This window comes from Cajanus cajan, chromosome 6, assembly GCF_000230855.2.
Source record: "Cajanus cajan strain Asha chromosome 6, NIPB_CcT2T_4, whole genome shotgun sequence".
Classification (NCBI taxonomy): Eukaryota; Viridiplantae; Streptophyta; class Magnoliopsida; order Fabales; family Fabaceae; genus Cajanus; species Cajanus cajan.
This window is the reverse complement of record NC_138522.1, coordinates 4,983,739-5,009,611: the sequence shown is the minus strand read 5'-3', so window position 1 is coordinate 5,009,611 and position 25,873 is coordinate 4,983,739. Positions and strand designations below refer to the sequence as shown.

The following is a 25,873-nucleotide window of genomic DNA, read 5'->3' as shown; positions in this document are numbered from 1 at the left end:
CTTCTCCGGTATGCATGTGGAGAAGGTCGTTCGCTTTGGGAAGTTGGTCAAAGAGGACGATGTTGAGGATAGCTCCAGCGATAATGCCTCTGTGTAGGCCGATTTTGTAATCGTAATTTATTTTTGTTTTGGATTCAAGTGTTGAATCCTGAGAACTTTGCTTGTATATATATATGTGTATATTTTTTTACATGAAGGTTTAAATTTTGCCGTGATAAAACCGAGGTTCGAACTCGACTTTTAGCTTTTCGTGATGGTTCAGACTGGACCGTAGATTGAGTTCATGTGGAGGTTCAAACTTGACCTTAAAATTTTTGTGAAGGTTCAAACTTGACCTTGATGAATCGAGGTTCGAATTCGACCTTAAATTTGCGTGAAGGTTAAAACTTGGCCTTACTCATGTCGAGGTTCGGATTCGACCTCGAGTATACCGAGGTTCGAATTCGACCTCGGGTGTACCGAGGTTCGAATTCGACCTCGGGTTTTTCGTTAGGTAACCTTTGTGAGGGTTCGGACTTGACCTTACTCATGTCGAGGTTCGGATTCGACCTCGGGTTTTTCATTAGGGTTCGTACTCGACCATGGATAGACGTGTTAGGGTTCGTATTCGACCCCAAGTTTGAGTAAAACATAAAATAATGTGAAGTTAGAGAGATATAAGTAGAACGGAATGAGTTCTTTCATTGATTGTGTAAATGTTCCTTGTTAAAAACCCTCTCAGCCAAAACCCATCTTTCTGTTTTTTGGGACTAAAGACTGAGGCGGGAAAAGAGTGCACAACTCATTCGTACAGATTTCAACTAAAATAAAACTAGAGATGCGTAGCATTTCAAGTTCGCGGTATAGGTTTTCTGTTGAGCTCCTCTAGTCGGTAAGCTCCGTTCTCCAAGTCTTCTGTAACTCGGAACGGGCCACCCCAGGTGGGTGCGAGCTTCCCATCTGACGTGTCCTTCCGTGCTTCGCCTAACAACCGCCACACCAAGTCGCCCACTCGGAAAGATCGAGGTTTTACTCGGGTGTTATATCTTCGGGATGCTCGGAGCTTGCAAGCCTCTTCGTGGATTCGGGCTTCGTCTCTGAGCTCGTCCACTAGATCGAGGTCGGCTGCCAGTTCTTGGGCGTTCTGTTCGCCGTTGAAGATTTGGCGTTTGTGGGAGGTTTCGCTGACTTCTACCGGGATCATTGCGTCGGCTCCGTAGGTCATCCTGTAGGGCGTCTCTTGCGTGGTTGACTGAGGGGTGCAATGATACGCCCAGAGGATGCTGGGGAGTTCCTCGGGCCACTGCCCTTTGGCGTTTCCTAGTCGCTTTTTGAGTTCCCGGAGGATGACTTTGTTGGTAGCTTCGGCCTGGCCGTTGGTCTGGGGGTGTTCCACCGAGGTCGCAAGGTGTTTGATTCCAAGTTCGTGGAGGAAGTCCTCGAATTCTTGTGCGATGAACTGCCTACCATTGTCAGTGACGAGGGCGTGAGGAATTCTGAACCTGCAAATGATATTTTTCCAGGTGAACTTTTGCACGTTCTCGGTGGTGATTTTGGCGAGTGGGCATGCTTCGATCCATTTGGTGAAGTAGTCGATTGCTACCAGGAGGAACTTTAGTTGTCCCTTCACGGGGGGGAATGGCCCGAGGATGTCCATTCCCCATTGGGAAAAAGGCCATGCCGACATCATGTGGTGGAGAGTTTCGGGCGGTTGTCGATGTGCGTTGCCGAACTACTAGCATTCTTTGCATTTTTGGATGTGGCTTTGGAAATCCGACTTTAGAGTGGGCCAGTAGTACCCAGCTCGGAGTACTCTGGTTGCCATTGAGCGCGCGCCAGAGTGCATGCCGCATATCCCCTGGTGAATTTCCCTGATGACATAGGCTGCCTAGGGCGCCGTCAGGCATTTGAGCAGTGGAGAGGAAATACCACGCTTGAATAACTCATCCCCAATGATGATGAACTTGGCCGATCTCATCCTTATCTTCTGAGCTTCGTTCTTATCCTCGGGAAGGACTCCTTCTTTCAAGTAACTCCAGATGCCTGCCATCCATCCCAGGTCTTCATTGTCACTGATGCTGATGATTTTGTCGTCTAGTCTGGGCGAGTGCAAGGTTTCCTGGATGATGGTCCGGTGCTGCCCGGGCCTTTTGGAGTTGGCGAGCTTTGATAGGAGGTCGTCTCGGGTGTTTTGTTCTCGCGGCACATGTTTTATGGTGAATTCGTCGAAGGATGAGATCTGGTGGGACGCAGTGTGAAAGTACCGCTGCAGCATAGTGTCTTTTGCCTGGTATGTCCGACTAAGCTGCTCCACCATGAGTTTTGAGTCACTGTTGCAGCTCACTCTCCGAGCTCCGACGTCGCGAGCCAGCCTTAGGCCTGCGAGGAGTGCCTCGTATTCCGCCTGGTTATTGGTCACCTTGAAGCCGAACTTGAGGGATTGCTCCAAGGCGACTTGGTTTGGCCCTTCCAGGATGATACCTGCACCACCGCCTTTAGAGTTGGAGGACCCATCAACATGCAAGGTCCATACCTGGGGTTCCTCGGCAGTAGCTGGCGTGAGCTCGGCCACGAAGTCAGCTAAGCATTGGGCCTTCAGGGGTCCGTGACCTTCGTATTGGATGCCGAACTCGGATAGTTCAACTGACCAGGTGATCATACATCCGGCGAGCTCGGGCTTTCTCAGGATTTGTTTGATGGGATAGTTGGTTTTGACTAGCACTTGGTGGCTCTGGAAATAGGGTCGTAGCCGCCGGGCTGCGGTGACGAGCGCCAATGCCAGCTTTTCAATCATTTGGTATCTTCTCTCTGCGTCTTGGAGGACTCGGCTGATGAAGTAGATAGGTGTCTGTACCTTTTGGTGCTCTTGTACGATGACTGCGCTAATGGCGTTTTCGGCTACTGCCAAATAGAGAAGGAGGTCGGTGTTGTGATCCGGCCTCTGTAAGATCGGTGGGGTTGTGAGGAAAGATTTGAAGTTTTGGAACGCTTCTTCGCACTGATCTGTCCACAGGAAACCCTTTGGCTTCTTTAATAGGGTGAAGATTGGCCCTGCCTTCTCCGCGAGTTTGGGGATGAAGCGGGACAGTGAGACTAACCATCCGGCTAGGCGTTGGACCTCTTTCACTGTTTGTGGGCTTTGCATCTGGATGATGGCTTTGCACTTCTCGGGGTTGGCCTCAATTCCTCTGCTCGTAATCATGAAGCCAAGGAACTTACCTCCCTGGACACCGAAGACGCACTTCTCCGGATTGAGGTGCATGTTATGCTTCCTGGCCTGGGCGAACACTTCGGCGAGGTCGGTAGCATGGTCTATTGCCGAGGTGGTCTTGACTACCATGTCGTCGACATAAACTTCCATGTTCCTCCTGATCTGTTGATGGAAAACCTTATCCATTAGCCGCTAGTAGGTTGCCCCTACGTTTTTTAGGCCGAAGGGCATCACCCGGTAGCAGTAGCTGGCGTGGTCGGTGATGAAGAACGTATGTACCTCATCAGGTGGGTACATCATTATCTGGTTGTAACCCGAGTAGGTGTCAAGGAAACTGAGGAGGGCGTGTCCGGAGGCTCCGTCGACTAACCTGTCAATGCTCGGCAAAGGGTATGAGTCCTTGGGGCATGCTTTGTTTAGGTCGGTATAGTCGACGCACATACGCCACTTCCCCGAGTTCTTCTTTACCAGGACCACGTTTGCCAGCCATGTGGTGTATCTGACTTCACGGATGAAGCTAGCGTTGAGTAGTTTCTGTGTTTCGCCACCGACCTTCCTCTTCCTCTAGGCGACTGGTTTTGCCTCCCTGTGTATCGCTAGCCTGTGGCAGATGAAATTGGCGTCTATGCCTGGCATTTCAGCGCTGGACCAGGCGAAGAGGTTGGCATTTTTGAGGATTTCTGTTTCGAGCTGTTGTCGCAACTCTGGGGTCAACTGTTTACTGATCTTCGTGGTCTGTCTGGGGAGTTCCCCGATCTGGAGGTCATCGAGCTCGTCAACGGGGCTGGGCCGCTCGTCGCGAGTGTCGGATCTTGGGTCGAGGTCGGTGACTTTTCCGTGGTCGGTGCGAGCCACGATGGCGAGGTTGCTCTTGCATTGTTCACCAAGTGGGGCAACTTTTAGGCTTTCGGTATAGCATTGTGTGCCACCTTCTGGTTTGCTTTGACGGAGATGATCTTCTCGTCGTGTCCTGGGAACTTCATGGTGAGGTGTGGGGTGGATACCACCGCTCCGAGCTGATTCAAGGTTGGCCTGCCGATGATGATGTTATAGGAGGTGTCGGCTTCCACGAGGAGGTACCGAACCATGATCCGCCTTGAGTCCGGGGATGCCCCCGAAAGTTGTTAGTAGGTCCACATACCCCCGGGTGTGGACGCTCCTTCCTGCAAAACCGACTAGGGGTTCTGTGTGAGGTTGTATGAGAGAGTGGGGGACGTCTAACCTGAGGAACGTTGGCCAAAATAGGATGTCGGCCGAGCTCCCTTGGTCGACCAGGGTCTTGTGGACCTCCCAATTAGCTAACGCTACGGCTATAACCATGGGGTCGTCCTGGTTGGGGTAGACTCCGGCATAGTCGTCGTCGGTGAAAGTGATCATCGGAGAGCTCTGGTGCGAAGCGGGGGTAGTGAAGTGTACGTGGTTGGCATTGCGCAGGTGCCTTTTCTGGGCCGAGCTGCTGGCGCCTCCTCCTGCGAAACCTCCCACGATCGTGCAGACCACTTCCCGTAGGGGAGTTGATCCTGCTTCCTGGTTTACCTGGCCTCACATTGCTCTGCTGGGGTTGAGTTGAAAGCTGGAGGGGTGATCAGAGTGTCGTTGCTGGAGTTGGGCGCGAATGCGCTCGTTTTCCTCGCGTAATGCCGCGAGGTTCGCTGCGTTGGCTGTCCGCACTGCCGCCAAGTCGGCTTCGTGCTTGGCATGCATGTTGCGCAGGTCAGTGTCATGCTGCTGTCGCATCTGTTCGACTTGGTCGATCAGTCTTCTCAAGGTTGCAGCGTCGCTGTCCATGGTGATAGAGTGTTCAGCGTCATCTGTTACACGTCTGTTGTGGCTTCTGGTGAATACCATACGGGTGGCCGATAAGGGCTGTCTCGATCGACCCCACAGTGGGCGCCAAATGTTCTTACGAAAATCTGCCGTAGAGGTGATTCGCCAGGTAAGATCGGTGAACCTCCTTCATGGGTACGCTAGTGTTCCAAGATGGGGGTGGTACCTGCAAAAGAGACTCCGATGCTAAAGTTAGGGTTTGTATGAGTAATAGTCTCGTATAAGTAATGCACGTACCTTGGTGTGAACTAGGGTTGTTTTGGGCCTTGGGCCTGAGATGAGGTGTAATATGATTAGATAATGGACATCGTCTGGGGCGAGATCTTCGAGGATCAGTTATGATTCATATAAATACCGAGCTGACGTCACGTGGTGCGCGTTCGAGGTCGGTTTGCGTTGCGGCGCTGAGCTCCGAGCTCGGTTACGCAGTACGGATAGTGCAAATAATAATAATATATTTAGTTATTCTTTATTTATATGTACTTACTTTTATAATTAACATCTACTTATTTCTATTTAAAATTATTTAAATTATTTAATTTTATAATTTATAATGATAATATAATTTATAAAATTATAAATATTTATTTATTACATACTTATAAATTAAATTTTAATATTTTAAATAATTATTAATTAATTTAATATATTTATTTACCTTAAATCAAACATATAAAATTCAAAAAAATGCATTTATCCTTGTTTTATTTTCTAATTATCAACTATTAATAAAATACTAACTTAAAATCTTATCTAATTATATATAATATTCTCATATCAAATTTAAAAGCAGATATTAGTTATACAAAAATATTAAGATCATATAGTAAATTGTCAATAAGATTTTAGTTAAATAATTTAAAATAATTAATTAATATTTCAATTATATTGTTAATTAGCAAATAATTTATTCCAAAACTAATTAAATTTTTTATATTAATTATTGGTAAAATTTAATAACTTTAAAATTAACAATTAATTGGATCAATGAAATTCAACACACACCATGAGTTATTGAGCGGAATAACTTTACCAAGAGTTATTTTGTAAGTTATCTTAAATCAAACATATAATATTCAAACAAATGTATTTATCCTTATTTTATTTTTTAATTGTCAACCATTAATAAAATACTAACTTAAAATCTTATCTAATTATATCATAATATTTTCATATCAAATTTAAAACCAGTTCTTACATTTTCGACAAATATAAATTTTTCTGAAATATTCCATCAATAATATAGCTTTTCCTACAAAAATTTTCTCATCGAAAATATAAATTTTTCGACAGATTGAATTTAATTTTATAAGAAATCATCTTCGATTAATATAACATTTTGTATATATGATTTAAGAGTAAAAGATTTTCAATTTAACGGTTGAATTTATAAAATTCACATTTAATATAAAGTTATTGAGCGGTGTAACACTTAGTAAAATTTACACCAATGTAATTATAATCCCCCTCATATATATATATATATATATATATATTAAATGTGACTTTTACTAAATATTACACCGCTCAATAACTTTATATTAAATGTAAATTTGGTAAATTCAACTGTTAGATTGAAAGTTCATATCTCTCATAGATTATATATACAAAACTTCATATTAATCCAAGATGATTTGATACTTCATTTTTATAAAATAAAATTGATGTAATATATTCATTTCAAAATACACTAAAATATAAACACTTTGATTACCTTCCAGTTGTTCAATTTTAACAAAATTTGATATACACTTATAAAGTGATATGAACTTTCAATTTAACGGTTGGATTTACAAAATTTACATTTAATATAAATTTATTGAGCATCATAATACTTAGTAAAAGTTACACCGGCATAATTATAACTCCCTATATTATATATATCTATATATATATATATATATATATATATATATAGGGACGAATGCACGTTTAGAATAGTGGGGCACTTGCCCCCACTACTATTTGACATATACATAATTTTTCATCTAAAAAATAATATATTTTAAAAAATAAAAATTATATTATAATAAAATAAAATATAGATTCTGAAAAAAATATTTATTTATTTGATATCTGTCAAATTTTTGAAAGAAATTAATTCTCATTGATAAAAAAAATTTCTTAATAATGAATTAATTTTAAAAAAATTTAATTATAATATATATATTGATATATATATATATATGTCTTAATATTCACATATATAATGTAATATATTAAAATAAATAATTTTTTGATAAAATAAAATTTGTCCATGCATGTTTATCTTTTGTATTTTTTATTTATTGTATACGTTGATTGAAACAATCAAAATAGTAAAATTGTATATATTAATTAAAAAAATAAAAATAAGAAAAATCTGAAGATTTATGTTCCATTTAGAATTGTTATTATAAGATATATTTTAAAATAAATTATCATCTAAAAATATATATTAGATATTAAAAACATACTTATATCATAAACAAATTAAACTGGATTTTTATAAAATTTAATATATTTATTTTTATATTTTTAATAGTGTTATAAAGATGGAATTTAAAATAAAATTTATAAAATTTATAAAATTTAACATTGTAAATTATTCAATAATATGTGATCTGATAACTCAAAAATTAAGTTATAAAATGATAATTATATTTATTTATATACTCTAACACATCTTACATACAAGATAAATTCATAAGTTTGTTGAAAGATAATTTATATTCTAGTCACAATTTTGAAATTATATAAAGAAAAAAAAAATCATGTACCTCATGTTAAAGGAAGTATATATAAAATTGTTAATAAAATATAAGTTTATTAAGATAATATACGTAATACTTAAAAAAAATTAATTTTAATAAAAAAATTGTCTTGTAGATTGCGACGGTTTATAGTAAACCGTCGCAATGCTGAAAATTTTGCGACGGTTTATGACTAACTGTCGCAATGTTAAAAAAACTTTGCGACGGTTTATGATTAACTGTCGCAATCTTTAACAAATTTTGCGACGGTTTATGATAAACCGTCGCAATGTTCAACAAATTTTGCTACGGTTTACGATAAACCGTCGCAATGTTGAACAATTTTGCGACGGTTTTTGATAAACCGTCGCAATGTTAAACAAATTTTGCGACGATTTATCATAAACCGTCACAATGTTTGTAACACCCAGTTTTTTTTAAAAAAGATGGCATTTTCGTAATTATTGATGGCATTTTCGTAATTTTAATAAAGGAATAAGGGTATTTCTGGGTGTCGGAACGGGCCGTTCCAAATGCAGAACGGGTCGTTCCAAAAGAAAGAATATGCTTGTTTTTAAAGACCCAGAACGGGCCTGGAACGGGCTGTTCTGCTGAGATTGAGAACGGGCCGTTCTGGTTTCAGAACGGGCCATTCTGCTTTTTGGGAACGGGCGCTCCGATTTTGGAACGGGCCGTTCCAGTTGAGAAATTTGCACAAATTCGAAGGATCCGGAACGGGCCGTTCCGAATTCAATACGGGTCGTTCCGGGTACATCAGTTTGCCTATAAATAGGAGGCTGAGGGGTGAAAAATTATATACTGAGTGAGAAGGTGAAATCTTAGAGAGAGAAAGAGGAGAGAGAGAGAGAGAGAGAGAGAGAGAGAGAAAGAGAGAAAGAAAGAAAGAAAGAGAGGGAAGAAAGAGAGAATCCAGAGGAGGAGGCCCTGCCCAAGTTCCAACTCCTGCTTATCCAGGTAAGGGGGGAGTGAGAACCTCGCTCGGGGGTGTGGGGATAATTGTTGGATAGTTGTTTGTCGGATTGGCCCCCAATCCCTTGCTGTTGTTCTGTTTGATTTTCTATTTACTCTACTTTGTTCTTTGTTGAAGGTGCCGTTGTTCTGTTTGATTTTCTATTTACTCTATTTTGTTCTTTGTTGAAGGTGTCGTTGTTATGTTTGACTTTCTATTTACTCTACTTTATTTTTGTTGAAGATGCCGTTGTTCTGTCCGATTTTCTATTTATTCTACTTTGTTCTTTGTGGAAAGTAATAAATGAATATGAAGTTAATGATATAAATAAATAAGTTTTAATATTAACAAGAATGCTCTCTGTGAATACCTGTGCGGACCTTATGAGGAGTATTGATGACATGACCTTGTGAAATATGGACAAAAGACATGAGACCTAAGAATGAACTATTGAGACAAGTTATGGTTATGAGAATATGAAGAATAATGATATGATGTATTAAATAAAATTCTGTAATGAGTTAAATGTTGAGTCCATTAGATTATGAATTTATGATATGCATCATATGCATATATTACTCCAGGTGTGCCGCTGAGGCCGCATACCCACGATGTAACATGCTAATAAAGTGTACCGTATGGTCACCCACGATGTAATAAGGTGGACCTTATGGTCACCCACGATGTAAGATGCTAACAAGGTGTACCTTAGGGTCACCAACGATGTAACATGCTAACAAGGTGTACCTTAGGGTCACCAGTGATGTAACCAGGTGTACCTTAGGGTCACCAACGATGAATTGTGAATCTTCCGTATGGCGCCACATGCATGTATTTATGAGTCAAGTCCATGACATCATTGCATGATAAATGAGTATATATGTGATATTGATGATGTATGTGTATTGTTTATATGTGACTTATATTTGTTGTGTGTGTGTGGGTGCTATCTAACCTTTATTTCTGCACCTGAAACTGAGTGAGATGTTTCTCACTCCCTTGTTGTTTTTGTATATGTTTAAATTATGTTGCAGGTAATCAGCATCATGAGGATGTTGGTAATGAGGCTTAAGGCTTCAGTTGGGCGTGCTCTGATAGGATGTGACATCGGGCATAGCTAGGCTTGTTTTTTTGGGATGTTATTATTTTAAAAGTTTTAATTTTCTCTTCCTTTGTAATTTTGAACGTTCTTGAGAAAAGACCAAAATGTAGATCTTTGTCATACTATTTTATTACATGATTTGAAAGTGATATATTAATTCCTAACTGGTGTAGACCCCTAAAATTGTCCGGGTCGGAAATAAGACTCAAAGACTCTCGAAGACCGAAGGAAAGTCAGCCGGAAGGACTCCTGGAAGACCCTAGGATGATTCTTTGTAGGTCTAGAAGTCTTAGAGTAGCTTAGAATAAGGGTGTGTGAGGATTGGAGCTCAATACGCCCTCCTAGAGGTTCAGTACGGCCGTACTGAGCCATTTGAACTACAATACGGCCATAATGAAATCAATACGGCCGTACTGAAGTTTTTGAACTCCAGTACGGCCGTACTGAATTCAGTACGGCCGTACTGTAGTTCAAAAACTCAGTACGGGCCGTATTGACTCCTTAGGCCGTACTGCGCCTCAATCCTATAAATAGGACATCATTGGTTCGTCCTTCCACACATTTGGAGCATTTCTCCACCCTCTTGCTGAGTATTCTTGGGTTTTTGAGCTATTCTCTGCCCTAGAAATCTCTCCGAGAGCTGATCCGACTAAGTTCTTGAGTTCACGAGCCTTTAGCTTGAGACTCGAACAAGTCGAAGGGAAATCTCTTTGATTTCCATAGTTAATATTTATTTTTAGGGAAAGGAGCGAGCGAACGTGTAGTGGGAAGGAGCGCCAAAAAGCCTCCTAACTCCTTTTTGAATATATAAAAGCCCGCTTCGAAGGTTTCTTTCCAAATCCTTTCTTTTACCGCTTTCATTTATCGCTTTTTGATTGTTGCATTGCACGTTTAAAACTTTCATCATGTAGATAGTTTACTTATAATCGTTCTAATAAATAGGGGTAGTTTAGTAATTTTACGCTATTATTTATGAAATAATCTGTCATAGGGAACCCGAAAGGGGCGTTGTGGGGTGCTAACACCTTCCCCACACGTAATCGAATCCCTTACCCAAACTCTGGTTGTAATGGCCAAAGTTGATTTGCGAAAATCAATTGCCTTATGTCTTTTTCCAATGTTTTGAGTAAAACATTGGTGGCGACTCCAAGAACCCCTTTTTGCGAAAACTACTAATCCATGGAGGGTCCCGTTTGGGATTAATACGGATTGGTGAGAATTATTTAACAAAATTGTTAGTTCGATGAGGTCTCAGTTTGAGAATAAGTCGTTCTAACAATCCATCATTTTTCAAAACTAAAAAGAGTCCAACCATCGTCGCGAATGCCAATGTCCGTTTCGGCGGGTGGCGACAGATGGCGACTCCACTGGGGAAGCCTCGAGAGTAAGTCCCATTTAGTGATGGATTATTTCTAAAATGATAGTTTAAAATTACTTCATTACCCCTCGCTTGTATGATAATATGTTTTACCTAATTGGCTTTAATAACTGATGGGTGTTTAAATTTTCGCAATTGTTTGAAATATAAACTGCACACGAACCTTTGCACACAACAGTTCCCTCTATACCCGGGGGCATGAGTGGAAAGCCATAGGGAGTGGATGTTAGTACGGCCGGTTGTCGAATGGGTCTATAGGTGCCCGTAGACCGTTGTCGGAAAGCATCACTCAAGGTGAAAACCATGAACTCAAGTCCGACAGTGCGTTGGAGCTTTCCATCGACTTACGACGAGAGGGATTGGGTCCCTATAATGGGGGCACCTTGGGGGCCTTAGACCGGTGAGAACAGTTAGAACCTCCTTGAATATGCACTTGTCTGCAGGATACCCCTACCTCGTGATTTGCTCGTGACTGTTCGTGGATGAGTGAATTGTTTGTGCATTGTTTATGTGACATTGTTTGAGCATACATTGCATTCTTTAAACATACAACATTCCCCTTTTAGAATAAGAATAAATAGGAATAAGAATCTTCCATTACATGGTGTTAACATCTACCTTCATCACATTCATGTAGGTAGTTTCCCTTTTCACCCAAAAAAATACAAAAAACAAAATACCAAAAAAAAAAAAGGGTTATTTATCCAAACCAAGCAATATCATGCATCATCTTAGGAGCATCCTAAAAACATGATAATGCTTAGTTGAATAAACACAATGCATGCATGAGGCTCTGTTCTTTGATGCCACATGAGGCTCGTGTTATACCGTGCCGAGAGGTTGGACCACCTCTGTTCTTTGATGCCACATGAGGCTCGTGTTGAGTTCGAGAAATCATATGGACGAGTCCTCGATTTGATGAAGATATGTGTGGATCCGGCCTTTCTGAGAGCATTGGTTCACTTTTGGAGTCTCGATCTGCACTGCTTCGAGTTCCCCCAGTTTGACTTAGTTCCTACTCTCGAGGAGTACGAGCTCATGCTGCGATGGCCCAAATCAGCAGGGGTCTATGTTTTTCATGGTAATTATGTGGCCGTGGAGAGGGTCGCTACTCAAGTCAAACTACCATCACGATCATCTGCCTTAGTGGGGAAGAGGCAGAGGGTCCCTGCGCAACTTGAAATGACCGCGCGGCACCAAGAGAGGTTGGATTTCCTCGAGTCATTCGTCTTCCAGCCGTCGAGGGTGCTCGACTTCAGCATCCTTCGGGCAATGGAATGGGAAGATGAGGTTAGAGGCTACATCGATGCCATAGGATGGGGGTTCCTCCTTGATCCCCACCCTAAGATCTATCCGACCGCGACAAAGGAATTTCTGGCTACCGTCGGTGTCACAGAGTCGACGAACAGCCACAGCGCAACGGTCTACTCTGTAGACTTCTGGATGAAGGGAGGATACCGCTCCCTGACACTGGATGAATTCAACGTCCAGGCTGGTTTCTTTCGGCGAGCCGATCAGTTGGAATATCGAGACGCCGTCTGTGAGTGCCCTGATAATCTGACCCCGACCGAGATTTGGAGAGAGGTCACGGGTCAGATGGATTATCACGCTGGAGTAAAGGGTACCCGGCTCCCGACTGCGCTCCGGATTTGCCACAAGCTGATCACCGGCTCCATCCACGCCAGACTGAAGAGTCTAGAGTCAGTAACGCGGCAGGATCTGCTAGCTCTTTACTACATGGCCACCGGGCAGAAGGCCAACCCCGGATTCTTTTTTCTCGAACATATAAAGAATCTGGGGGCAAGAGAGGGCAGCGACGCTCGGCGAGGATACATTTTGGTCTCTACGCTCCTTTCACGACTCGCCGAGACTTGGGGGTGCCCTGATGGCGTAGATGCGGGGGAGTTGGCGCCCAAGCCTATCAATGCTGCCACCCTGCTCAATATGAAGATCATTGCTAAGGCAGGGAGGCAATATGTACGTGCGACCACCCGCGACACCTTCAGTGAGCTTTTCGAGAACATCGAGCTCCCGGATGAAGGGGACCCGCAGACAGAGGCCGACACCTCGCAACAAGACAGGGCCTACTTTGATGCTCGTTTCGACGCGTTGCAGCAGAGCATCGACGCCCGATTCGACACTGCGCAGCACATCATTGACGCCCTGAGACAGGATTTTGACAACATGTCAGTCTGGCTGCATCGTCGCTTCCCAGACCCTCCACAGGATCCGCCGGCAGAGGAATGAAGACCGGCCATTTGCTGTGTTTTCCTGTTTTTTGTTTATTTTGATTGATCGGGCTGTGCCCCACTCTTTTTATCATCATTGTACAAATTTCATTCCGTTTGATTAATGAAATTTTCCACTTTCGAGTTCAAAGTTCTTTAGCACTTTAATTTCTGTACAGAAAAAGCCGAAAAAAGCCGAAATCGACAAAAAAGGCAAAAATTCAGAAAATCCAACAATCGTACAGAATAACTGAGCTTGGAGAGGCTTGCCGAAATAATACTCCCCAGAGACATCTCAGCTTGCACTCTTGGGCCGAATTCCCATTGAAAGCTATCAGAGCAAGATCAGCAAGATTCCCCAATGGAAGCATGATCATCCAAACAAAATATCCGAGTCAAAGGACTTAGACTTCCTCAGTGGAAGATAGCTTTCCAACTCGAGCGACGAGTGAAGCTAAGCCTGAAGAGGCTTTATAAATAATACTCTGGGATACATAAGATCCTCAATCCCCCTTCGCCTACTCAGAGGCACTCCTTCAAAAAGAGAAAATCCGAAAAGATCAATAACCATTCCCCAAGCGGAATTCGGTATTCAGCCAAACACCGAACGTCAAGATAATCTGCCTAACAGAAGAGGCCAATCAAGATCAATACGACAGAATCCCCCAGCGGATAACAGCCTACGCAGAGGCAACAAAACCAGAAAATCAAAAAAGTCACCCGAATAAGGATAACCGGGATACTCCACCAACGTCGAAATGACGTCAGCCAATCATAAGGCATCGCTCACCTCAGAAAGAGCATCTTTGTGTCTGCATCCCCAAGGAATCAGAATTTCCCCAGTGGGCACCAACTACGCAATGGAAAGTTGGGACACAAGAACCTATGAGTAACTGCACATCCCCTAGACGGATCCCTGCGTTATCCAGCCCTCAGCGGCACCAAAATCAAAAACAACCGTCGAAGCAGCATCGTGGACTGTGGAGACAAAATCATCACAAATCCCTGGAGAGGGCAAACTCACGCTACCAAAGTGACCAGAAGCACGGAGGTATGCAACCCTGGGGAGGGCAAACCGCAGACCCTGGAGAGGGCAAACTCACGCTACCGAGGTCGTCAGAAACACTGAGGTATGCACGAGCCTGGAGAGGCGACGACTAATACTCAGCTACCGACGTCGTCAGAAACACGGAGGTATGCAGCTGCCAACGTCGTCAGAAACACGGAGGCATGCAGACCCTGGAGAGGGCAAACTCACGCTACCGAGGTCGTCAGAAACACCGAGGTATGCACGAGCCTGGAGAGGCGACGACTAATACTCAGCTACCGACGTCGTCAGAAACACGGAGGTATGCAGCTGCCAACGTCGTCAGAAACACGGAGGCATGCAGACCCTGGAGAGGGCAAACTCACGCTACCGAGGTCGTTAGAAACACCGAGGTATGCACGAGCTTGGAGAGGCGACGACTAATACTCAGCTACCGACGTCGTCAGAAACACGGAGGTATGCAGCTGCCAACGTCGTCAGAAACATGGAGGCATGCAGACCCTGGAGAGGGCAAACTCACGCTACCGAGGTCGTCAGAAACACCGAGGTATGCACGAGCCTGGAAAGGCGACGACTAATACTCAGCTACCGACGTCGTCAGAAACACGGAGGTATGCAGCTGCCAACGTCGTCAGAAACACAGAGGCATGCAGACCCTGGAGAGGGCAAACTCACGCTACCGAGGTCGTCAGAAACACCGAGGTATGCACGAGCCTGGAGAGGCGACGACTAATACTCACCCTGGAGAGGGCAAACTCAACCTAGAGAGGCTACTCAACAATTTTCCCACCTGAAGACACTACAAGTCGGAAGGATGGCTTACTCCTCGGACAATTGGATCAACTCCTTTACTTGTCAACCGGTACACCAAAAAAGTCGTTCGACTAAGTAAAGGGGGGGCAGCTGTAGACCCCTAAAATTGTCCGGGTCGGAATAAGACTCAAAGACTCTCGAAGACCGAAGGAAAGTCAGCCGGAAAGACTCCTGGAAGACCCTAGGATGATTCTTTGTAGGTCTAGAAGTCTTAGAGTAGCTTAGAATAAGGGTGTGTGAGGAGTTGGAGCTCAATACGCCCTCCTAGAGGTTCAGTACGGTCGTACTGAGCCATTTGAACTACAATACGGCCATAATGAAATCAATACGGCCGTACTGAAGTTTTTGAACTCCAGTACGGCCGTACTGAATTCAGTATGGCCGTACTGAATTCAGTATGGCCGTACTGTAGTTCAAAAACTCAGTACGGGCCGTATTGACTCCTTAGGCCGTACTGTGCCTCAATCCTATAAATGGGACATCATTGGCTCGTCCTTCCACACATTTGGAGCATTTCTCCACCCTCTTGCTGAGTATTCTTGGGTTTTTGAGCTATTCTCTGCCCTAGAAATCTCTTCGAGAGCTGATCCGACTAAGTTCTTGAGTTCACGAGCCTTTAGCTTGAGACTCGAACAAGTCGAAGGGAAATCTCTTTGATTTCCATAGTTAATATTTATTTTTAGGGAAAGGAGCGAGCGAACGTGTAGTGGGAAGGAGCGCCAAAAAGCCTCCTAACTCCTTTTTGAATATATAAAAGCTCGCTTCGAAGGTTTCTTTCCAAATCCTTTCTTTTACCGCTTTCATTTATCGCTTTTTGATTGTTGCAATGCACGTTTAAAACTTTCATCATGTAGATAGTTTACTTATAATCGTTCTAATAAATAGGGGTAGTTTAGTAATTTTACGCTATTATTTATGAAATAATCTGTCATAGGGAACCCGAAAGGGGCGTTGTGGGGTGCTAACACCTTCCCCACACGTAATCGACTCCCTTACCCAAACTCTGGTTGTAATGGCCAAAGTTGATTTGCGAAAATCAATTGCCTTATGTCTTTTTCCAATGTTTTGAGTAAAACATTGGTGGCGACTCCAAGAACCCCTTTTTGCGAAAACCACTAATCCATGGAGGGTCCCGTTTGGGATTAATACGAATTGGTGAGAATTATTTAACAAAATTGTTAGTTCGATGAGGTCTCAGTTTGAGAATAAGTCGTTCTAACAATCCATCATTTTTCAAAACTAAAAAGAGTCCAACCATCGTCGCGAATGCCAATGTCCGTTTCGGCGGGTGGCGACAACTAGGAGGCACTGCCACCTTTACTGGAATTAATATATATTCTCCTTTATATGATTTCTTGAGCTTAATACTTATCTTTGAATTTTTTTTATGATTGATGAGTTACGAATGTGAATCTTCTACCTTATGAGATTTGAAGCAGTTGTTTTATACATGAAAGATGTTATTAAACTATGAAAGATTTTATTTACCCAAAAAGAAGAAAAAGAAATTATTGTTTACATTTATTGTGTATTAACGTTGGGGTAGAGGGTGTCACAATGTTCTACAAATTTTGCGACGATTTTGAAAAACTGTCGTATGAAGGGTCGCAATATCAAAGCGACGACGGTTTCTAGATAATCGTCGCAATTTGTCCGTCGCAATTTATCATTTTCCTTGTAGTGGATGCTACAAGGAGGGCGTGACCCTGGCATGGTGTGGGATGAGTGAGGCAATTAACCTGTATCACTTATGTCAGTTGTGGCGTGGCCTTGGCATAGTGTTAATTGTAAGATTTATGTGGATTGTGATGTGATTGTGATGTGACTGTGATGTGATTGTGGTTCCTCGCACTAATGACCAGGGATGATTCGAACCTTGGGTAAGTGATGCTACAAGGACGAGCGTACCCCTGGCATGGTGTGGGATGTGTGAGGTAATTAATACTTATGTCGGGGGTGGCACGACCTTGGGCAAGAGATGCTATAGGCGTGACCTTGGCATAGGGTTGATTCCAAGATTTGTGATGATTGTGGTGATTGCGAATTGTGACGTGATGATGATGCACGATTGATAAATTTATGATACATCGAAATGTTTATGAATATTTCGTTGAGTATCGAGTTATAATGAGATGATATGTTGTGTGTTTGTATGTACTTTACATATAAATGTTTTCTTTTCTCACCGTACAATTTTGTGGATGTTTTAGGTGAGGAAGATCCGGCTGCGAGTGACATCTAGAATGCCAACAGTTAAATTAGGGGTATGCTCTGATATTATGACATCGGGGCAGAGGACTTTTAGAACAGAATTTTTATATGGATTTGGAATTGTAAATATCATTTTGAAAACAATTTGTAAACTCTTGTGTTTCATTTTCTAAATCTTTATTATTGTGGTTATTGAAGAACGATTTTTGAAGTTTCTCATGTGAACCCTTTTACTTTTTTTTTAAACATTTATTTGTAAAGTTACAATATATGTGTTGGGGTAGTAAGGGTGTCACATTTAGTGGTATCAGAGCAGGTCGATCCAATCGGCCGTGAGTTATGAGTCTGCTATGCTTGTTTGGTAGATGAATGATGAAATGAATTGTGGAACTGATTGATGTGCTAATGATTAACGACTATGTTTATTTTTTATTTAATTGTGTGTACTCTGACAATGTTTTGCTTTATGATGAAGATAATGATAATGATGATGATGTTTCCCTTGCGTTGTTAGTGTTGAGCTTGCACTTATATTGTTTTCTCATAGTTTGGCTAAAAGACATGATATAGCTTAGTTGATGCTATTCATGATTGCTTATTTGTTTTGATACTTCTTTCTTACGTAAGAAGTAGAGGTTGAGTGGTATTGTTCGTGTTGCAAGCATATGTGCCAATAGTAGTAGACAAAGCCTTGATAATCAACTAGAAAATATTGGGACCTTAGATTTGGGTGAGACATTGATTTGTCGAGAGTTTACAGTTAATGGAATTTCTGGAATCTATAGTGGTAGTGATTGAATCCAAGGAGGTTGTATCTGAGAATATGAGTTTGAGGTGGAAAGGAGTGAGTTTGGAAGAGTTGAGGTATTTTTGTGGCCTTAGATATATTGATACACTATTGCTGTTTGGTGTAGAGGATATTTTTGCTGCAGTTTTGTTGTGCCAGTATGAGTACCGTATTGATAGATTTAGATTTTATGATCTTCACAAAAGTTGTATCCTTGGACGTTATCTTTCCAATGGAACTGGAATCAGGTAAAACGGAGGTCTAGAACTCCAGTTATATATAGCTACTTTGGTGATCAAAGGTGATGGAGGAAGCCCATGGGCTAAGGGCCCAACTACTAGGGCTATGGCAAGGAAGATACATGAGGAGTGGGCCCAAGCCCAAGGAAAGCCCATCTCTTTGTTTTGTTGGGCTTTGACTCAAGCCCAAGTAGATTAGGGTTAGTATAAGATTGGCCTTAGTGCCTTGTATTTCTTTTGGGCCTTGTATTTCCGGCCATGTAGCTTAGGATTTGCATTTAGAGGTCATTTGAATTTAGGGTAATTTAGGTTACATGTGAAGTTGCATTAGCATGTAATTAGAATCACATTTAGTGTGCATTTCGGCCATGTGCAACACATGCACATGGTGTGATCCGAAATGCAACTCAAATGGACTTCTAATTACATGCCAAATGAGCTAGCACATGGGTGATCCGGGTTTTAGGCACCAAAATTTGAATTTTGAATTCAAATTTTGGGCGCCTAAGGTTAAGTGAACCTTACCTTGGTTCCACTTAACCTTAGGCTAACCCAAGGTCACCTTAACCTAATTTTATCCTATAAATCATTTTGGCCGAGACTTGTAAACTTACTTTGGATTATGTTGATGAGTTTTTCTCTCTTGAATTCATCTCTCCGAAGTCACCTAGCTTCCTAAACTCTACCTTCCTTGAGTGCTTCTCTTTGTAGAGCTAGGAACCCTAATCTTCTCCGGACTTAGCTTCTATGCAAGCTTAGGTCACATTGAGCCTTGTGGAGTCTCCATCCCTGAAGCTACTCCAAGGATATCCGTGAAGGCTTGAAGAGTTCTTGTGCATTCCAAGTGGAATCACATCAAAAGGTCTAGCTGTAAGCGCCGAATATATCTGCAGAGGTTTTTGAAATTTTTAGCTAAGAAGATGATTTTTTTTGGAATCCTATGTCTACATAAGAGTTGTAGCTTATTTTCTTAGCTTTCTTTTAAGATAGGTTTGAGATCATTTGGATGAGTATAACTCTCTGTGTGTCTTTTTCTTTGACAGTTGTTGAAGGTAGGTATATGCTGTCATGATGTTTTTGAGTTGTTAGGCATAGCAAGGATAAAAATAAGATTTGGATATGATGTTTAGAAGTTTTTTTATTTTTTTTTTATTTTTATTGAGAGGTTGTTTAAGATGATATGATGCTATGTGGTAAAGTTGGTTCATGTACGTGCTATATGGAGTAAATGGTGATTGATTCGTACATGCTTAGGAATGGTATATATGAAGGTTTAAATAGGTATTCTAATATGATTTGATATGCATGTATGTGGATATGAGGATAGATGACCTTATGGATTAATTAGTGAATGGTTGTGTGTTTAGTAAGATTGACCTTAAGATGTGATATCATCATATTAGAGTTAATTCTGAAGATATATCCAAGATAGATTTAGGCTAAATTATCTAAGTATGATTTTTGATTGTATGAGGTGAGTATTCTAGACCTTGTAATTTCTTGCGCGGATATAATGTAGATCTACCTATGGTAGAAGTTGTGCTTAAGTGGGAGATACCAAAAGTCAATTAGTGAGGTTAGGAGTTTTATTGAGATAGTTTATAGGAAATTTATTGAGTAAATTTTTAAGATAGCGGTTCACGGTTTAGGCTGCACTCATTTCTCTCGTCGCTACTACGAGAATCGTTGTTGCTTTCTTTACCTCTGGTTATTAAGATGTTTCAGTTTACCAGGTTGTCTCTTTCCTACCCATGGATTCAGCAGTAGTTCGAAAGGTTAATCTATATCGGGAATTCTTGGACCTATGCTTATTTTTAACTCCCCAAAGCATTTCGTCGCTTACTTCTCTAGGTCGCTTACTATTACCTTTGACTAGATTGACTAGGAAAGAGTTACCTTTGTATGGGATAACAAATGTGAGAGTAGTTTTCAAACTCTTAAGGAAAGATTGACTAGTGTTAATAGTACCGTATTTTAGTAAGTATTATGTGGTATATAGTGATACTTCTAAGATGGGTTGGTTGGAGTATGGATGCAAGAAGGAAGGGTAGTAGATTATGTGTCTAGGTAATTGAAAATTCATTAGAGGAATTACCTTACCTATGATTTTAAGTTAGTAGTTGTAATAATTAGAGACACTTAGAGACACTGCCTATATGATTCTAAGCTTGAGGTATTTATTGATCGTTTGAGCCTTAATTATCTGTTGACTGAAGTAGTTAATTATGTGACAAAAGAGATGAATCCTTTTGGCTCAAATTAGAGACTTAAGTTGGGCTTATAAGGTTACCTTTAGTAGTGTGAGACTAAGTATGACTTGAGGAACAAATGGATTGTTGAAGGAAATTGAGGAAGCATAATTAGTTGATTCATTTTGGTGACAAGATATAAGGCTATAGGATAAGGTGATGGATAAGAGTTTGACTTGGGTGTAGATGGAGTGGTGAAATTAGAGATCTGATATGAATACCGAGTGTACTTATGCTTAGGTGCTTGATCTTTAGAAATGATCATAGAAGTAAAACCAATATTGTGGCAGATGCCTTGATTATGATGACCTCTGATATATCATTTTTTATGATTTAAGGCTTGGATTTGATTGAAGAATTTAAAGACTTATGCTTGGTGTGTGGGATTATCCTTAGGAGCATTGAATTGATTATGTTGAAAATGACTAGTGAATTAATGGACGAGATTAGAGAAGCCTAGGAGTCAGATCCTTTCTTAGGGAACCAAGTGGAGAAGATTGGTAGAAGTATAGATAACCATTTCTGAGTAGAAATCGACGTTGTTTTGAGGTGCAAGAACAAACTTGGGTGTGTAGTAACCTTGAATTAAGAAAGATGATTTTAGAAGAAGGACATAACAGTACTCTTAACATATATTTAGGAGCTAATGAGATGTATCGGGACCTTAGGAGGATGTATCAGAGTGGTGCAGCGAAAGCATGGTGGCCTAAGGTGAAGAGAGAAGTAGAGAAATTGTATACTCGTTTAGTATGCTAGAAGTCTTTAGGAATTTTTGTAGCACTTAGACGTCCCATTTTGGAAGTAAGATGATGAGTGGATAGGCCTTAATTGTAGGTTTGTCTGAGACGCTTAAGAGGTTGATTCTATTTGTGTTTTAGTGGATAGGCTCGCCAAGTTTACTTGTTTTGCCCTTAGATATCTTTTGGTGAAATTGATAGAGTTGTACATCAATAAGGTAGTGAGGTTGCATAAGAATTAGAAAGTAAGAAGCGAAGAGTCTACCATTGCAAAAATTTCGGGGACAAAATTTCATAAAGGAGGAGAGTATTGTAACAGCCCAAAATCGCTGGGCCAGAGGCCCAATTGATTGCCCGGAACGGGCCGTTTCAAAAGTGAAATGGGCCGTTCCGGAACAAAAAAAATGCCCAAAATTGGAGAAGCAGAACGGGCCGTTTTGGTGGGAGAACGGGTCGTTCTGTTGGGATTGAGAACGAGCCATTCCAGTTGAGAATTTTGCATAGTTTCGAGGGGTCCAGAACGGCCGTTCCACTTTTGGAACGGGCCGTTCCGGTAGGTGAGCCTGAAATCCTATAAATAGCGCCCCTCACCTGTCATTTTCACACATCTTTCATTCTCTCTTCCTATTATCTTCTGTTCTCTCTTCTTTTCCTTTTCTTCTCTCTAAAGACCAAGGGGCACTTAGAGGAGGAGACCAAGAGATCCCTGTTTTAGTTCAATTGCTGTTTATCCAGGTACGGGAGAAAAGGGGATTATTTGTATGCAAAGTTACATGAGGAAATTGGGTAGAAGGGGATTATGAATAATTTTATAATTATTTCTGTTTGGAGAATTATTGGTCTTATGTGATTCTGTATGTATTTAGGACTATGAATATATGATTAATTTGTAAAAATGATACTCTGGGAGAGAGAACGAAATTATAGAAAAGTGTCTGTAGGTTAGGTTTTGGAAAAATTGGATTATTTCAGTTTAAGGAATTGATGATCCCATTGGATTCTGTATGTGTTGAGGATTAGAAATATATATTTAATTTGTAAGAATGATGATCTGAGAGGGAGAACGAAACTGTAGAAAACTGCCTGTGAGCTAGGTTTTGGAACAATTGGGGGTTTTACCGTTATGTTGAAATTATATTAAATTGGTAATTCCGTTGATTATTATATTAATTTATGAATGTCATTGTTATATTACTTGTTAAAAATTGATGATCTAGATGTGAATTGCTTGAGGGGTGTATAAACCCTTATTTTGTTAGACTTATCTATTGTGTATATGGAATTGTGTATGTGATATGAAATTGAGCTATGAAATGAGATGTTGTGTGGATGTGATTATGATTGTGATTGTGATGCCTCACATCAATGACCAGGGATGGCACGGCCCCTGGGTAAGTGATGCTACAGGGAGGGCGTGACCCTGGCATGGTGTGGGATGAGTAAGATGATTAACACGTATCACTTATGTCAAATATGGCAGCCTTGACATAGGGTTAATTGCAAGAGATTTTGTGGATTGTGATGTGATTGTGGTTCCTCACATCAATGACTAGGGATGGCACGGCCGCTGGGTAAGTGATGCTACAGGGAGGGCGTGACCCTGGCATGATGTGGGATGAGTGAGGCAATTAACCCCTATCACTTATGTCAGTTGTGGCGTGGCCTCGGCATAGTGTTAATTGTAAGATTTATGTGGATTGTGATGAATTGATTGTGATGTGATTGTGATGTGACTGTGATGTGATTGTGGTTCCTCGCACTAATGACCAGGGATGATACGAACCTTGGGTAAGTGATGCTACAAGGACGAGCGTACCCCTGGCATGGACAATGCCATTACGGGCTTCTCTTGTCCATCTTTTTATAATATATTTATCAGGAATAACCTTAACATCATTATTTTCAAATACTTTCAATGCATGTGAACAAAGTATGACAAATGTTTCAAACTTTCTACAACTACAAGTTATATAGAGTTTGAAGCACGATCAAATGATACTCTCCAAGACCCTTCGTGGTTGACCCTAGTGATGACATATTAACATAAAGAGTAGAATTCATTTCTCTTCAATATGCATGAAGCTAAGAAAAGTTTAAATTCATTTTGAAATAAGTCAAATACAATGTGAGTGTATACTTTATCCATTTGTACGAGTATTGGTGACAACTCATATCTCAACATTGCAAGCTTATGCAAAGAGTCATACTCATGAGTTAACTCATTATATCTCTTTTCTTCAACAACTCGTTCAAAGTGTTTGAAGAATTAGATAATAATCACATTTGGATTCATGCAAGACTTGAAATTAGAATTCAAACTTTCACTAAGTTGAGTACTTCGCATCCCAAGTGTGAATATTTCTTTCATGTAACATGATTCCTATTTTTCTTTTATGGCATAAATTGATTTAATCCAGTTATTATCATGAACATTATAGTCTGTTATCAATCAATTCCAAGCCATCTCAAACTCTTCTTTAGTGTCAAGGTCATACATGCATATTTTGAAATCTCTTAAAAAATAACTTCCTTCTTTCATCAAATTACCAGGGTGCTTAATTCCATTTCGTAACAAGTGCCAAGTACATAAACCATGATGATAGTCTTGGGCATCACTTCAAAAAGTGCCTTAGCCATTGCTTGATCCTGGTGAGTAAAGATAGTTTGAGGTTTTTGTTGATTGTTTGCTTCTAAGAATGTCTTAAACAACCATTTGAATGATTCAGTTTTTTCATCATACAATAATGCTGCACCAAAAATGACAGTACCTCTATAATGGTTGAAACTGGAAAATAAAGTAAGTGGCCTATTTGCATAATTGGTACAATGTGTAGTATCTAATGACACAACATCACCAAAATACCCATAATCCAATATCATATTTGCATCAGCCCAAAATACATTTGCGATTTGTTCATCTATATCCATTTGGTATGCTTGGAAAAAAGATGGGTTCTCCAACAATTGTCGTTGAAAATATTGTAAAAGGCATCCTATTTCACCATACACCATACTCCTTTTTTCTTTTTGCTTTGAGATAATTTTTAACATCTATGCGTGTGTATCCAATATTAGCTATATGGCCCGCAAGTGTACTCATTAGTTGAAACGTTGACTTTTGCCTTAATTCAGATTCATTAGCCAAATCAATCTCATAAGCTTGGACTTCAGTTATCTTTCTATGTGATGCAAGCCTATGCATTGTTTCTGGAAGTTGCAAAGGGTGATTATGTTCCTCTATAAATTCATGGATGATCACTACAAAAAAAAACACTTACTATCGACAGACCTTTTCCCACAGATAATTATCCGTCTGAAAAATAACATTATCGATGAATTTTTTTGACGGATATGTGTCTGTCTGAAAAATAATTGATTCCGACAAAAATTACCCATGAATTTTTTCCGTCTGAAATTTCAGATGGATATTACCCATGGATTTTTTTCGTGTGAAAATTATGATGTTTCAGAAAGATATTTCCCACGGATTAACTGTCTAAAATATTGTTCATAAAAAATGGAAAAAAAATTCGTCGGTAAATTTAAAAAATTTAATGATAAAAGATTAACAAATTAAATTCTTAAATACTTAACTAATTTTCTTATGCTAATTAATTTACCATACCAACTATTATATATATAAAATTTATAATTAAATGATAGTATAAAATAATAATTTACTATCAATATATTTTCATATTATATAGTTAATTTTATTGATATATTGAGAAATATATAATTAATGAAATGATATATTGATGCATGATAGTCTAAAATTAAAAGATAATTTCTTAACATTTATTATAATTTTACCAATTTTGAATTATATTATTTTTAATAAAACAAGATTATTATCTAATACAATTTTAAAATGATTTTTAAAAAATATTATCAACAATACCCACAAAACTACCAACGTTATTACCGACGGATGTATCCGTGAGTAAGTATTTTTTATTAATAATTTATTTTCAAAATAATAAAATTAATTCATATGTAATTATAATAAATAAAAATTAAATTAGATAATTACTCACGGACTTATCCGTAGGTAATTACCGACGGATAAATCTGTGGATAATTATTTTTTATTAATAATTTATTTTAAAAATAATTAAATTAATTTATAAGTAATTATGATAAACAAAAATTAAATTAGATAATTACTCACGGATTTATCCGTCGGTAATTACCGACGAATAAATCCGTGGGTAATTACCGACAGATAAATCCATGGGTATTATCCATAAATAAATTCGTGGGTAATTATTTTTTTATAAATAAATTATTTTAAAAATAATAAAATTAATTTATAAGTAATTATGATAAATAAAAATTAAATTAGATAATTACCTACGAAAT

The 25,873-nt window shown here is 40.0% G+C and overlaps 1 pseudogene; it reads right to left on the bottom strand.

Moving 5' to 3' along the window:
- Nucleotides 1-20,645: 20,645 nt before the first annotated feature.
- Nucleotides 20,646-25,873, bottom strand: part of LOC145958914 (protein FAR1-RELATED SEQUENCE 5-like) — a 38,062-nt pseudogene continuing 32,834 nt past the window's right edge.